Below are 12,732 nucleotides of genomic sequence, written 5' to 3'. Positions count from 1 at the left end.
CATCCCTCCATCTCTTTACTGTTGCTCTAATTCCCTGCCTGTATAGTGGAAGGCCTGATAAAAATCGAAGGTACCTATTGGCATATGACCTATTTATAAGTTTTCTCTTGGTTGGCTGCCACCCATTTATTGTTGGAACACACTATACTAAGCAAAATAAATCAGGGTACTGGGCAGGTATAGGGAAAGAAAAGGGGGGGTCACTTCCACATAAATAGTACAATAGAAGAAAAAGAAGTGAGAGAGGCACAGTTATGAGAGTACTCGTAATTTACATATATTTTTTCAAATACAAAATCCACAATCGCTATAATATTAGCGTTCAAATTCCCAGTCAGAATCAATCTTTCACCACGATGGGTAAGTATATGGTTCACAACGATTCAAACTGTAGTATGATACGTTGTAGGCACTCGGAGCAAATGGCTATGCCAAAGCAACAGCAACAGCAACAATGTTGCTTTGGCATAGCCATTTGCTCCGAGTGCCTACAACGTATCATACTACAGTTTGAATCGTTGTGAACCATATACTTACCCATCGTGGTGAAAGATTGATTCTGACTGGGAATTTGAATGCTAATATTATAGCGATTGTGGATTTTGTATTTGAAAATATATATGTAAATTACGAGTACTCTCATAACTGTGCCTCTCTCACTTCTTTTTCTTCTATTGTACTACTGGGCAGGTATGACAGCTCCTCTTCTGGTATCCCCTTAAAAAGATTTCTGTTTTTTGATTTAAAAAAAAATATCTGAAAGAAGCATGTTTGAAATGGCCTCTTTTTTTTTTTTACTTCCGATAATAAGGGAATGTAGGGTGGTTTTGCCCATAAGATCCTTCTCCCGTTGTTGTTTATGGAAGTTTGCCACTTCTGCTAGCACTTGTTTAGTTTTCATTGGCAAGGAGCTCTTCAAGATGTCAGCCTTTTTTCTGCTTATGATACATACATTATTTATTTCCTTTTAAACATGTATAGACCTGCCTTTCTGTTGTAACTGGAACCAGTACATCATAAAAATAACCATCACCATTAAAATACCCCTAAACAACATTTTTTTAAAAAACGTACGTTACAGTCTTGGTTGCTGGGAAATTGACGCTAAGGGGATGGGAAGGATCAAGCAGGAAAGTGAGCAATAAGAACCAGGCTACCAAGAAAAGTGGTTGTTTGGTCATTAGATAGTTGTCTACAGTGGTGCTGTGAAAATACCTGTTCTCAGACTTCCAAGTTGCTCATGGGTGGGAAGAAAAATAGAAAGTGGACTTTTAAACTCTAGAGCTTTACTGGCACTGCCTAGGGCCTGGTTCATACATGCAGTAGTGGAGCCCCTAAAAGAGCTAAGTGGATTTCAGTTTTGTTTTTTTATATATAAATTTTTATTTTAATTACTAACATCAAAACTACAAACAGAAAAAGGAAAAAGGAAACAAGGGGGGAGCGAAACAACAACATAAGAACACAGACTACAACTACAAGTATTGAATTCCCTTCATAGTACAATTATTTAAAGTTAAACTTTCTAATATGCTATTAGATTGGTAGATCTTATAAGATATGAACTACAGTCAGGATCAGGTCTTCTCCCCCCCCCCCCCCCCGCGTCTCGGTCTCAGTTCTCTTTGAACAGCTACAATAGCTGTGCTCACTCACTCCTCCCCACTCCCCCCTTCAGATTCTGGATCTTCTTCTTGCTCGAACTCTTGATGATTAAGCACAAAATCCCTCAGCTGTACTTCCGATATTATCTTGTAGGCTTGGTCTTTATATATAAACCAGATGCCTTCCGGAAATAACCATTTGTATTTTATATCACGCTTTCTCAGATGAGCTACAAACCTTTTGTATTTGAATCTTCTTTTCCGAGCTAGAAATGGAACGTCCTTCAATATCTTAACCTTGTTGCCAAGAAAGTCCAAGTCCACGTTAGTCGAATTATATAAAATGGTGTCCCGAGTCTTCTTAGATGAAAAGTCAATAATAATCTCGCGAGGCAGCTGACACTTCATTGCATATTTTGAAGATGTCCGACGGACTTCCAGAATATCGCTTTTAAACTCTTCTTTAGTTGCCTTTGCGACTGACGCCAAAAGTTCTGACACCAGATCCTTTAAATTTTCACTTTCCTCCTCCTTCACATTCTGTAAATGCAATACCGTCTGAGCACGATCCACTTGTAGTCCTATCAATTGATTCTCCAAAAGCTTTACTTCTTTGTTTGTAGCTCTCATGAGTGTTGCATTTTCACGAGCAGATTTCTCTGCCTCGAGCGCTACATCTTTAGTGGTTTTCACTTCGTTTTCAACTGAACCAACCCTTTGTTCGATTTCATTTAGCCTATCAACAAAGGGCTTCATAGCTTCAACGACCGACCGTTTAACCACCTCTTCAAGAGTCTCTCCCTTCCCCTGCAACGCAGCTGAAACCAATTTGCCCACAGCAGGGCTCTGCTTTTTCGTCACCATCTTGGGGGGGGGGAGTCCGCCAACTAAGTTCCAAAACTCAATGAAGGGGAAGATATCCGAACCTTCTTAAGCTTCAACTCCCACCAATCCTTTGCATACGCTTAAAGTAACAGAAGGGATCCGCTTACTTACAGGCTTTCACCTTAAATCTGCTTGTTGCCGTTCTCCATGGCCCGGCAGCACGCGGTGTGCTGCGCAAGTCTGCTGGCCTCCATAGGAGCAGACGGGCTATTTACCCCCTGGATCGACTTCAGGGGGCTCTTCCCACAGCACTCCGGACCCTGACCACCTACCTGGGAGTCCTGGGGGTTAACCCTCTCAGGTCAACCACCCGGTCAGGCTGCTCGGTCGCTTCCTCCCGGACCTGCGGAGAGGAGCATCCGACACGGCCGGGAAAACGAAACCAAATCGTGGATTTCAGTTTTTGATGTTCTTATCATGTAAATAAACTCTATACAAAGAGAAAACTAGCATAACAGAAGGTTTTCACCCACCTAGCCCTCACACACACCTTTGCTTACTGTATTTGCAAATATTCTTTAAGCATCCAAAATATGATCCCATACCTGCAGTCTGAAATAGCACAATCCATTTTACCACCTCACTATTGCATGTGTGAATTATACTTTGGCTGTCCTGTGGCCCTAGGAAAGCACCTAGGTTTGAAAGAGCAGCTGTGTACAGTGTGAACTTGGATTTGGTTTTGTTTTTCTGCTTCTCAAATTGTAGGTTCTTGTTCTTCATTAATATAGGATGAGTTAGCAATATCAACCCATATTATACTCCTACATGCCTTCTATGTTCCTCAGACAGCCTTCTCCTTGTGGGGTCCTGGCCTAGGATTGTCACAGCCTTTTTCTCAGGTAGGTCCAGTCTTTTGCAATGGCTTACCAGACTGGATCTAGAAGGCACATTCACTTGCCACAGTTAGGAAGGTATGTAAGATGGTTTTATTCTAGAGGGCATTTGGTAGAGGGTATAATCATTTGGTTGCATTTTTAGCCTGAGCATTTTAACTTGCACTTTGCATTTATCCTGTTAATGGACTATTACATTGTGTTTTCGCCCTTGTAAATTGTTACGTTAGCTGCCTGGAGTCTACAGGGATATGATTGGATATACATATTTTAAATAAATAATATGTGAGAGCCAAGCTACAAGTGACGCCTGACACAGGTTGGACACTTGTCAGCTTCCCTCAAGTTATGATGGGAAATGTAGGCGTCCTGGTTTTACAGCTTGGCTCTCCATTACAGCTGCAAGACCAGGATGCCGACATTTCCCATCAAAACTTGAGGGAAGCTGACAAGTGTCCAACCTATGGCAGGTGTCACTTGTAGCTTGGCTCTGAGAGAAGGGGAAAAAATCCAGAAACACACATGGTAAAATGTGAGAAAAACATTCGATGATTCAAATGGGAATCTGGACAACGAGTCATTCAAGATATGTAGATAGCTCTGGTTACCTTCTTTGAACATAATTTTGAAGAATGTGGTGGGAAAAGAAAGATTACAGTCATTGGCAACTTGAGACCACTAAAAAATTCCACACTCCTCCATCTCAACTTTCTCAATAACAAGACAGCTCTTGGGTGCCTGTTTTCATGCTTGTGATTTAAAATGTCTGGCTGAGGCTTAGGGTATACTATGGGACTTGTGAGCTGAATAAGGATCACATTGGCCTAGGTCAATGGAAAATGCAAGGTAAACGGAACGTTTTTCTTCCACTTTTTGAACGTGTCTGGTTTTTTACCTAAGCTGGTGCTCAGAGAAATTGACATGACTTATTAAGAGTACTGAACTTTGGATGGATTTTTGACCTTTGTGTGTCAATGTGCAGACACAGGCAGAGTCGCGTGCTTCTAAGCCTGTTGAGTTCAATGGACTTAGAAAGGTGCTGCTCTGCTAACGATGACAGTGTTGGAATCGGAAGCTTGTGGGTACTTTGACAGTCATTGTATTCTTCAGGATTCTTGCCTTTTTGGGTGTCACTGTCTTTGGAAACTATGTTGGTATCTATGCAAAGCAAGGCCTTTTGGGTTTTGGCACCTTTCCTGTGGAAAACTAGCTCCTTTTCAAACAATGAGTGTAGTCTGCTGATTTTTTGGCATTTAGTATCCACGAAGAACATTTAGTAGAGTGATTTGGAATGTTATTAGCTCGGCTTGTTTTATGAGAACTTAGCTGTTATGCATTTATTGTTATAAAGCAGGTCCCTTGAGGGGCTCCTTTGGATGCCCAAAGGCTGGATGCAAACGGGGGGGGGGGACAATCTAAACAATTTGTAAACTTTTTCTGCCTGTTATGAAAATGGATTTGAGTTTGACCAGATGGTATTGATTAGAATGTGTCCATTGTAATGTCGCCAGGGCTTTTTTTCAGCAGGAATGCGGTGGAACGGAGTTCCGGCACCTCTTAAAAATGGTCACATTGCTGGTGGCCTGCCCCCTGATCTCCAGACAGAGGGGAGTTTAGATTGCTGTCCACGCCGCGGTGCGGAGGGCAATCTAAACTCCCCTCTGTCTGGAGATCAGGGGGCGGGGCCACTGGCCATGTGACCATTTTCGCCTAGAGCAATTCAAACTTTAAAAAACTCCCCCCCTTGTTCCAGCTGACCCAAAGTGACATCATTGCGCGGTCTTGAGTTCCACCACCTCTTTTCCCAGAAAAAAAGCCCTGAATGTCGCCATCCAGCTTACAATACAACTTTTAAGTATGCTTACTCCAAACTAGGTTCCATTGGGCTCAGTGGGATTTACTTTATTGTCCTGAGGATGGCAACTGTAATAATTCTTTTAAAGCAACTGTACTCTTCCCATTTTTGTTCACGATTACTTGCTTCATGTTTTTCTCTTACAGTCATGGATGACAGGGAGTAGTATTACATTTCCTTATCGGTTTGCTACCTTGTTATGTGCTTCTTATACCACAATTGCTGTTAAATGCAACACGCTGCTGGTGCCTGACCAAAGGATGTTACTGCAAGGGGCAGTCCAGCTTCCATAGATCTATGAAAGTAGCATTGTGTATCATGCAGTTTGCTTTTCAGTGAAAGCTTGTGAAGGCCCCCCAGTGGTTGCTTCGCTTTTTTCCTTTAGCTGCCTCCTCCTTACAATGTATTTCATTGTACTGTTTTCCGTTATGAAAGACTTTTGCCACTGTAGCCTAAACTGATAGGCCAGGTAGCTGTAGCCAGTGATGTAAAAGACAGCTTTAAATATGTAGCTATATAGACAAATGAATCTTAAAATATAGAATTTGACCTCTAAAATACTTCTCTATAGGGTAATAGCAATAAAGATTTACAATGGCATCCTAAACAGAGTTACACCTGTCTAAGCCCACTGATTTTAATGGATTTAGACTGGAGTAACTCTGCTTAGGATTTCACTGTTGGTTTATATAGATTTCTAGTTTTAGTTTAGTTTTTAGTCAAGACCCTGTTGGGGAGGGGGCTGCAAAAACAGGCAAAAATGTACATTTTAAATGGCTGGATTTAAAAGAAAATAGATCTGATTACTTCTCCCATATTTACAGCTGGAGAATTGATAGTAATCCTCAAATATACTTCTGTAGATTATATCAATATATCAAAATCCATGCAGTTTACTTACTGCCAACTATGTGATTAGGATCTTGGTGAAAGAATCAGGTTACTTTTGCATTTTTTTGGTACTGTGGTTTCATGAGGGGAAGAGTCGCATACTACTTTTGATAACTGTTAGTTGCCTTGGTTGTCCTCACGCAGAACACCAGGATAAAGTAACCTAAATAGCTGAATTAAAAATGACTTTGTCTTGGGTTGCCAGCCAGCCACCTGGCCTGCTCCTGTGCCTTCAGCAGAAGCCTCAATGCGGAAACCAACAGACAAGGCTAGTGGAGCTTGGTGATAGATATGTATCAATGGTGACGGATAGATATTGGGGTGGTGATAGAAACACAAGGTTGGTAAAAAAAGGGGGGGGCAGCCTTGCATTTAAGGCTTTTGGAATGCCCTCCTCCTTCAGATTTCCCGGATGCTTACACTACACTCTTTTAGTTGCCAGGCCAAAACACCCAGGCTGCTGTAGCTCAGTGGTTAAGTGGTTCGGCTGCGAATCAGCACTCTACTGGTTCAAACCTCACTACTGCCATGAGCTCAGTAGGTGGCCTTGGGTAAGCCACTCCTCTCAGCCCCAGCTCCCCAGCTGTATCGTGGGGATAATAATAACACTAACTTGTTCACCGCTCTGGGTGAGGCACTAATCTGTCTAGAAGAGTGGTATATAGGGTTGCCAGCTTCCAGGTAGTGGCTGGAGATCTCCCGGAATTACAACTGGTCTCCAGGCCACAGAGATTAGTTCACCTGGAGAAAATGGCTACTTTGGGGGGTGGACTGTATGGAATTATGCCATGCCAAGGTCCTTTCCGTCCTCAAACCCCACTTTCTCCAGGTTTCTCCAGGTTTTACCCCCCCCTCCCCAGATCTCCAGGAATTTCCCAACTTGGAGCTGGCAACCCTAGCGGTATATAAACGTTGTTGTTGTTGTTGTTGTTAAGGGGACTTTTATCTCTCTTAGCTGTCTTAATAACTGTTTCTGGCCAGAGGACTTTTTCTATCAATGTAATGATATTGAGCATTTTAGGCGTTTCAATGTTTCTTTTATGCTGCTTTTCTGTTCTGGCTTGTTTTTAATGATTTGGTTTGTTTTAATGGCTTTGTTTTGTTTTTATTGGCTGTGTTTTAATCATTTTGTTTTATTGTTTTAGTTGTGAGATGTCTGAAGCAGGTCTCTGGAGAGGTGGCATAGAAATATTTTCTCATTCTTTTTCTTCTTTCTTCTTGTTCCTTCATGGAGAAACTGGGCTCTAGGTGACCAGATGCAAACAAGACGGGGCTCTTGTTTTGTACCATTCACAGTTGTGTACAACAGTGGTCTTAATTCTTTCCAGACTTACTAAGCTAAAGCATGTGACATGAAGTCATCTGACAGCCAAGAATAAGGGCAGCACACCAGCAGAGCCAGAGACAAGAAATGCTAGTCAAACACCAGGAAAGTTACAGTAGTAAGGAGCAAGCCAGGAGTCAGGCCCAAGGAGAAGTCCTCTCCAACCATTGTACAATCCTGCTACTCCTCACAGCATGTGTTCAAATAGAAAAGAACACGATGGTGGTCTGATATGGGAGTCAGTCAATTAATTTGCAAATACTAGAATCATAAAGGAGTACACAAGTCATCTGCCCAAAGGTGTGACCCTCCATAGATCAACCAGCAACATAATTTCCGGCATAGTTTCCTACAAACAGAGGTCAGGTGCATTGCAGAAAGTTGCTTAAAGTGCAAATGGCTCAAGATCATGCATTCAAACCATCGGTTTCTGAAACAGGCAAAAGGCCCCTGGCAGGCCTCATCCATAAAAGAAAATTTAATCCCAGCCTAAAATAATAAAACCCATCAGATCACGTTTCAGAACAATATCACCTCTTGAGTCTTCCAAAGGGAGTAGGTCTGATTGCTGTATGAACTGGATATTTCAGCAATCATCTGGCTGTGGCTTGCCAGAAAAGATGCTCTTGTCAGCAGCTACATCCATGTGCCACTTCAGACCACAGCTGGTCCTAGCTAGTATGGTACCGGAATTGGTCTCCTTGCGAATAAGAGAATTGGAGGAATTAGCAGCAAGAAAGATGGCTATGCAAGAGGCTGTAACTATGGGATCTTTTCCACCAATTTTTACGGAGTCCCTTCCCAAAAGAGCAAATGAGGCTGATGCTTAAAGAGCAATATTTTATTGAAAGAGGAAAATGCATGCACATACACACAGGGTAAATAGTAAAAATGGTTACACACACACACAGAGTCCTAGGAAGCTAGGCAGAAGTTGGAATAGAGCGAGGGAGGGCAAAGTATATCTACCAGTCCTGAAGAGTAGTCCAGTCCATGGAGGAAGAGAGAGTATCTTCAAATGTCCAGTGACCTCGGCGAAGAGAACAAGAGGCTTGGGATAACGTCAAGGGAGCAGCACATCGGATCCAATAAGTGTGCACAATTTGAGTGGGGCCAGGGTACTACTCTTATAGGGTAAAACGTGCCCTGAGGTGGGGTAGCCCACCTAGCCGCAGAACAAAGACTCCAATGATCAGTTCCTGGGGGTAACAAAAGGTTTGATTGCCTTGATTGGTAACTGCTGGGGCGTGTGAAAGAAAATACAAAACTTGTCCTGGGTCTTGCACAAAAGGGCGGTTCGTTAATGAAGTCCACCAGAGCTAAGTTGGTTAATTTAGTTGGGGAATGTACCTTCCCAGGACTGAATTATAAATGCTTATGAATGCTAGTTGATTCTCTTCTCAATCATGGACAAGAGATCTCATCACGGGAGGACGGAAAGGAATGTGTTAAGTGGGAAGACACTATGAGACCTTTGTTGCACTAAATTCCTTTAGGGGCTGGAGAAACTGCAAAACTAATCACTGCTGATCTCTCCGCATTTACATGCAGCATTCCATTCATGCCAGGTGGGACAGGTTCTCCCAGGTGGGACTTGGAACTGTTAGCTGGAATCCCCCTGGCTGCAATCCAAACTGCCATTTTAAATCCAGGGGCCTTGTGATTTTATATCACAGGTAGCCATGTTAAATGGCTACTAAAGATGGCAGAGGCCAGGCCGACTGCTTACAAGTAAGCCTCCTATTAAATCGAAGACCCTGGGGCAGGATGCACTGTGTGTGCAAACTCCGTGTGGCTGAGGTCTTTTCATTTACACTACGTGCCTCATTCCAGGGCCTTCTTTGTCCATTGGCAACTTGTGTGAATTGCACCTTCCCCCATTCACTTCCATGGCAGAGTACAAAGCTTTCCTGTTCATTATAACACATAGCTTAGACTGTTCAAGTGGGACTCTATGGTTCCCCCCCAAACCCTATGAAGCTATTGGGGTTGCCAGCTTTTGATCCTGCTCTGGTGCCTTTGCCAGCATCCAAAGATGCAGATGCCGTCTAAAAGTTGGACAGGGCTTCTGTATCATTAACAGTTGTATAGAAATGGGATTTTTGGGAGGAGTGCAACTTGTCATATGAGGCAACACGGGAGGAAATTTCCTCTTCTACAGAACCATTTAAGGTGCATGATCCCTATCTGACATTGCATTTGGTTGCTAACAGTGGCCATTTTTCAGTCCATCCCCTGCAGCAATGCCTTTTAGTAGAGTTTCACACAGGGACATTGGCTGATTCCACACACGTTGGATAATGCACTTTCAATGCACTATCAATCGTTTGAGGTGGATTTTTTGTTCTGCACACAAAAAATCCGTTCCAAATGATCTATAAAGAGGATTGGAAGTGCATTATCCAACGTGTGCGGAATCACTCATTATTAGGTGATAACATCTATCTCCCTTATATGAAAAATGTCACCTGCATTCTATCTGCTATTAAAAGCACATGTGCAGGCCTGGTCAGTTTTTTGGCTGGTCAGCTGAAACCTCAACATTTTGTTTATTTATTTAGATAAATGGATATTAAGTACTTCTTACCATGGCCTAATAATGGCAGGTAGACTAAACAGAGGTATCTGTCCAAATACATTCTAAGAGAAATGTAATTGCATTTCAGAAACATAATTTAGCTGAACAAAACACAAGGTATTACTTTGTGTGACACCTCTAATACATTTCGTTGAAAAGGCAGGCATTGTATGAGAATGTCTGCAGCATTTGTGATGTGCAAAATTATATTTCCCTTTAAATGAGTAGGGCTTATCATCAGACTTTTACAAGTGGTAAAGTCTTGTGTCATTTTAATAAGTGGAAAATTTGAACTCAGTAGATTCACCGATATCTTATCTGAAGACAGGTTATCTTCTTAAAACAGGTACAGAAAAGGGGTGGGGAACCAGATACAGTAAAAAATGAAAAGTAACAGGCATTAATGGTACTAGCTATTACAGATGCTCACCAAATCCGTACTTGATTACTTACTTATTTGTAAGTATTTTATATCCTGCATTTCTCTTCAGTGTGGACCTCTCATTTCCCCTCTTCCATTTTATCCTTACAATAAACCCTTTAACGTAGGTTAGCCTGAGAGTACATAAGTGGCCCAGGATCACCCAGCAAGTGTCCAGGGCAGATTGGGGATTTGAACCTGGGTCTCCTAGATAGTAGCCTGCTACTCTAACCACTAGGAATCCTACAGTGGGAGCAGCATATCACAAGCAGTTCCATGAAATCGAAAGGAACAGTACCTACATGTCATATAAAATGACTTCTTACAATCTCCGATTTTAAGGAAGTGCAGGAAAGTAATTTAGGGCTTGGAGTAGGGACCTTGCCACAAGAACAGGTCAATAATGCCACCACAGAACTGACTTGTAATGTTGTTAGTTTGGTGACATACATGAATCTTTTTCATGTAACAGACACCAACAATTGCTGATGGGGGTTTTCAGTCAAAGACACATTAGTCCACAGGTGCAGGTCTTGCCTATCTGTTGAAGAATTTGGGTCCAACATTGATAAAACATTCAAAGTAATATTGGGGCTGTGGTGGAGTCTTAGCCCCTAATAATTTCTTAGTTGAACATCACAAGACAGCTTTGAGAGGTGCTCTGCAAAGATCTCCAACTTTCTCTGGCTGCAGCAACAAGGACAGAAATTACTGTGTGATGAAAAGGATACCTTTTCCTTCTCCATACTGAATGGAGCGGGGAGCACTCGAATCATCTTGCCTACAGCAAAGTTAATGCAAAAGGCTTTGCTTTGCTTTGCTTATGCAGGTGTGCAGGTATTTATTTAATACATTTTAATGCTACGCTTCCTCTGAAGAGCACAAGAGTAGTAGACATGTTTCTTCACTCTTTCATTTTTATCCTCATAACAACCCTGTGGAGTAAGTTTTATGGAGAACAAGGGACTAGTCCAAGGTCACCTAGTGAATTCTCCTGGTCAACAGGAATTTGAATTTGTCTTCTCAGGTGAAATCCTGCATCCTACCTACTACAATACACTGCCTCTCTTATTTTATACACATCTTACGGGGTCACCTGATAAGTACAGGTAAATTTTACTTGCTTAAAAATGGAATTTTAATCAGTGTTGTATAGGACCAGTTGGCAGACTAGGACCAGAACAACCTGGGTATGAATTCCCAACCAATGAAGATTGTTGGATGATCTTGGGTTAGTTATTCTACCTACCCAACTTTATAAGGTTGTTGTGAGGATAAATGAAGGAGAAAAGAACATTGACCTCCCAGAAGGAAGATAAGGGTAAAAGTGAGTGAGAGAATTTAATCACCAGAAACTGAATGTCTCGTGTAGTGACCACAACGTCAGACTAGAGTCTGGGATACTCGGGTTCAATTCCTCTCTCTGCCATAGAGGGGAATGAGTGACCTGGGACTATTCACGCTCTCCTTCAGCCTCATCTACTTCACAGGGTGGCTGGTTTTCTGAGAAAACAGAGAAGGGGAGGAGGAGGTTGTTAAGGCCCTTTTGAGTCCCCATCTGGGACTAAATAAAATAAATGGTCAACTTGAGTGATCATTGCTTCCCAATGCTTCTCAGTACTTGAGACAATTTTCTTTGTACCCACTCCTCAGTTATATTTTGGCTATATATATGTATCTCTATTTGGGTGGTGGTGGTTTCTTATTTTTAAAAAATCCAATATATGCATTTTTAAAAGAGATTGCAGAAAGCATTCAGCCATGTTAGTAGCGCAGTCTTTCGAGTATCCTTCCTGTTCATGCTGAGCAACCAGGCGTTCAGAAGCATTTTCCTCCATGAAAAGACCCTTTGCTGGGGGAACTAAAGGTTTGCAGTTAAGATTCTCTCAGCTGTCAACAGTTGTTGCAGCTGCTTGTCAAACAAAGCAAAAAAAAACACCTTGTGGATCAACATTAACTGTCAGACAAAATTAACAATGTATGTTCTGTCCCTTCTTGTGTTTCATTAACACTGAAATAGTGAACCTGGTTACTAATCTTACAACTTGAAAAACAGCTCTGAGAAGGGATGTGGCTTTTAGATTCTCTCTGTCTGTCTGTCAAACTATCTTTTAAGCAATCCTTTTCCAGGCTGCAATCCTGTGCACATTTTAATCCTACTCTTCCCCAAGGGAACTGATGATAGTGGGCATAGCTGTCCTCCCCCTCCCCCATCTTTATCCTCACAACAACTTTGTGAGGTACTTTCAGGTGGGTAGCCATGTTGGTCCACAGTAGATCAGCAAGATTAGAGTCCAGTAACACCTTAAATTCAAAACAATGGACCCCACCCCCGGCT

This window comes from Eublepharis macularius, chromosome 7 (genome assembly GCF_028583425.1).
Source record: "Eublepharis macularius isolate TG4126 chromosome 7, MPM_Emac_v1.0, whole genome shotgun sequence".
NCBI lineage: Eukaryota > Metazoa > Chordata > Lepidosauria > Squamata > Eublepharidae > Eublepharis > Eublepharis macularius.
Note: the sequence above shows the minus strand (reverse complement) of the source record.